Source organism: Clupea harengus, chromosome 24, assembly GCF_900700415.2.
Source record: "Clupea harengus chromosome 24, Ch_v2.0.2, whole genome shotgun sequence".
NCBI lineage: Eukaryota > Metazoa > Chordata > Actinopteri > Clupeiformes > Clupeidae > Clupea > Clupea harengus.
The window spans coordinates 2,089,614-2,093,849 of NC_045175.1; the positions used below are offsets into that span (position 1 = coordinate 2,089,614).

Sequence of the window (4,236 nt, forward strand, 5' to 3'; positions counted from 1 at the left end):
TGAACTGACCTGCAGCACCTCCTGCAGCTTGAGGTCTAACACTCAGTATGTCTGGTACAAGAATGGACAGCCTCTACAAGACAAAACCACAGCCTCTATACTACTAGACTCAAGCAGACCCTTTGAAGTGAACAGTTATTCCTGTGCTGTGAGAGGTTATGAAGCTCACCGTTCCCCTGCAGTGTGTGAGTAGGGATGGAACTCAAGAACATTACATGACTATTTCATGTCAGATATATGGGATACTTGGATCTGAATGTCAATTACAAAGTAACAGTCTGTTACTCAGGCAACTTGTTTTTTATATCACGTTGGGAGATAACCACATTGATGCCTTTCATAATGCTAATCATAATATGCATGTGTATGCTGATAGATATGGTGTGTAAAACTAATTTTTTGCATCTGGCTGTAGGTGCTCCATCTAAACAGTGTTGGGGTGTGACCTACTCATCTAACAGCATCTGTGTATTGAATGGTTCATCTGTGGATATTTCCTGCACTTACAAATATCCCAAAGCTCACCGCATCAACACAACCTTCTGGTTTAACAAGCAGAAATCAAGCTGTCTCCCAGTAGATCTGAGTTTGTTTAAAGACTATCAAAACCACACAGAGTATGTTGGGATTAAAGAGAATAGTTGTATCCTGAGACTGAAAGACATGAGAGAGAGTCACTCTGGAGAATATGCCTTCAATTTTACAACAGAACAGGGGGAGGGTTACTCTGGATTACCTGGAGTCAACATCTCTGTTACAGGTAGAATCTTTAACTATTTTGATAATGAAATGTGTGTACACATAGCACTGTGTCCCCCTACACATAATATATCCTCCAGTTCTGCAGGTGTTAATAACTCCTGAAGCAGTGAAAGAGGGAGAGAAAGTGACACTCACCTGTAATACAACCTGTATTCTGAGTCACAACCCCACCTTCATCTGGTACAAGAACAGACAGCCTGTGACCTTTAAACACACAACCAGAGACAACAAACTGCATCTAAACCCAGTCAGCAGTGAGGATGTGGGCAGTTACTCCTGTGCTGTTAAAAGACACGAGAGTCTCTTCTCCACTGATGTGTTTCTCAAAGTCCGATGTAAGTTACTACAACTGACTGTAAATGTGTACCGGTGTGTACAAATGTGGTTCGAAACTGGTTGCATATCAAATATATTGTGTCTTGTTATCTATTTGTAGGTCTATAAGTTCTAACTGCCACTGAAATCAGACACAGCAATGAAATGTCTTCATTTGTCACATGCTTGCTTTTGTTATTTATCAAGATAAAACTTGCACACATTTTAACAGACAAGCCAAAGAATGTCTCAGTGTCTATCAGTCCTGGGGAAATAGTGGAGGGCAGTTCTGTGACTCTGACCTGCAGCAGTGATGCCAACCCACCAGTGCACAACTACACCTGGTATATGAGGACTGGAGCTGAATCTCTTATTAGGGGCACAGGTGACAGCATCAGCTTCTATGTGACCTCTGATTCCAGTGGACTTTACTACTGTGAGGCAGAGAATGAAGTTGGCTCTCAGACCTCTACTGGAGTTGCAGTTCCTACAGAAGGTCAGTGTCGTGTAGTGTTATAAAAATACTAAAATGTATCTCTGCCTGTTAAAAGTTTGCTGTTTGTTTACAAAATGCTGGTGAACATGTGGTATAATGCGTGTGTTGATTATTAGAAGGGTAATATTTTAAACAGCCGTGACTGCTGTCATTATCTTGCCAGATTATGGCAGTCAGAATGTAGACCCAGTTAGCTCTGCCTGCAAAATATCACTTACAGCACTGTTGATAATGTTTCATGTATTTACGGTTTCATTATCAAGTCTTTAATTTCCCCTTAGAAGTGGCTGGCATAATCCTGCCAGCTATTGTCACAATGATCATCATTCTTGCTGTCCTGCTGGTACTTGGAATTGTGTGCTTGAGGTGATTCAGTGAAGTTTGCTTCCTCTGAAATAATTTTGTGCAAAGACATGCCATGTATATTGCTAACTGCATATTATTTCTATATATGAATACATATTACTTTCTCTCGTTGGCTTAGTCTGACAGGGCAATGTAGAATCTTTATCCCTGAACTGTAGTTTAATTGTATGAGCACTGACAGCAGATTGTAGGAGGCTTACTCTGTTTCTTTATTCAGTAGACGTGGAGGAGCTGTGAGAAACAGCAGAATGAACCAAAGGGTAATAAGACACTTTTAAAATCCCTAAAATAAACATTCAAAAAGCTGCATGCTTGGTGACAGTGAATTGGGCTTTGACAAGTTTTAGAATCATCTCTTTCTACCAATATTTTCATAGGCTGTCCATTCTGATGCCCATGATGAGACGTACACAGCTCTCAACCCCAGGAGCACATCCTCTGAGTATGACACTCTGCAGGTAAGTCATCCTAGACTGATGATATCAGCCTTATCATGTATGTTAGTTAAATCAGTGATAGCACTGCCCTATAATTAACTGCCCTATCAAAGTGTTCAGTCATGACATTGACAATGTCCTCTGTGTGTTAACATATTTCAGAACGTGAGGAATGTGAGTGACACCTACATGCCTCTCCAGAGAAGAGCTCAGGCCTCAGTGTATGAGACTCTGCAGAGAAGAGAGACGCCCCAGTCAGAGATGGAGCTGAAGGATCTTGGGATGAGATGCCAACACCAACCATGACTTCGGGATCTCATACTGAGTGCTCCCACAGTCTTACGTCGTTAAGGGATCTTATTATCAGTGCTAACTTTCCCCTTGTTTCCCATGCTAGGGACATTTAAGGTTTCTCCATTGGTGTAGGTTTCTATGACTCATCATCATTTAGCACCAGTCAACCTCTAATCTAATCACCTATCTATTGCATTGGGTAATGTGTGCATTGAGGAGGTTACATGTCTGTGTATTTTTCTTTTAACTTACACACCCTTAGTTTACCCATGTGGCTTAGTTTAAAATGTGTGTGGATTCTTATCTCATTTTCTTTTCTTTAATGTATAGCAGGTATGTCACGATTCAACATTTTGGATAACTGTGATGTATGTTGATGTCCATAATGATGTTCTATCTTTTAGACATCTGTTAATCTATTTGTGTATTATATTTTTTGAGTTGTTTTTTGTAAATATCAACATTGAAATGATAATACTTAGATTAGATTAGACGTCATGCTGATATATGTGTTTTTATAATTCCTTGTCTTTTAATAAAATAAAAATAGTGTATAATGCATAATGTTGCAAATTTCCTTTGTTGAGGGACAAGTGGTTTTAATATTGATGGGGCCTTTAAGGGGAAGGTGTGTGTGTGTGTGTGTGTGTGTGTGTGTGTGTGTGTGTGTGTGTGTGTGTGTGTGTGTGTGTGTGTGTGTGTGTGTCTGTCTGTCTGTGTGCTGAGATTGGTATTAAATACTCTGACACAACAAAGCTGTCAGTTCATAATGAAGTTAGATTCTTGTGTACATATCAGAAAAAAATACAGTGCAGTAATTTATTAATAGCATAAGGAAACATGACAAACGTAACGTATCAGATATGTAACACGTCTGTGTGTATATTTTGGATCACGTGTTCTGTTTTGGCTTGTTGCACCAGAATATCCTCATGCTAGTTGATTGCCACTGACACTCAATCCAATGTTAGGCACACATGTTGCTTGTCATTTACTTCTACAATGCCAACATCATCAGGATGCTATATTATTGGAAGGCTGCTGTTTCTGAGAGCATTACATTTTCCCCATAGATGGTGCTGCCATCTACTGGTGATGGAAGATATGGCATTCCACATCCATGTACAAATTAATCTTCTATGTGGCTAGCATAGGGAAAAATAGGAACGTTTGAGGCTAACAATCACTGTGTATTGAAACAACACACATACTTCTTATGTGTCAGCAGTTCATAACATGACAATGTTAATATTGGCAAGAAGAATGTCTACTGTCTACTGCCACCGCAGCCTTATATTTCAAGTTTCAAGTTCAAGTTTATTATCATATACTCATAAACAGCATTTATCAGTAATGAAATTCTTTGTGCTCAATCTTTAAAACAGGAACAAAAGCCAGGGCAGGGGTTCCACATATATATACTGTATCATCTGAGAGGTTTTAGTTTTCTAATGGTCTAAAGTACGACAGACTAGTTTGAGAGATAAGAAGAAAAAGAGAAACACGGAAAACACCTCTTTTGAAAATACGACACAGGAACATCACAACAGATTGGTGCAGATATCT

The 4,236-nt window shown here is 39.4% G+C and overlaps 1 long non-coding RNA gene across 1 annotated transcript; it reads left to right on the forward strand.

Moving 5' to 3' along the window:
* The first annotated feature begins 1,900 nt into the window (after nucleotides 1-1,900).
* On the forward strand, nucleotides 1,901-2,473 carry LOC122128788. Its single transcript, XR_006151611.1, has 3 exons — nucleotides 1,901-1,939; nucleotides 2,157-2,199; nucleotides 2,317-2,473. It is a non-coding gene; the product is annotated as an uncharacterized LOC122128788 (long non-coding RNA).
* The last annotated feature ends 1,763 nt before the right edge of the window (nucleotides 2,474-4,236 follow it).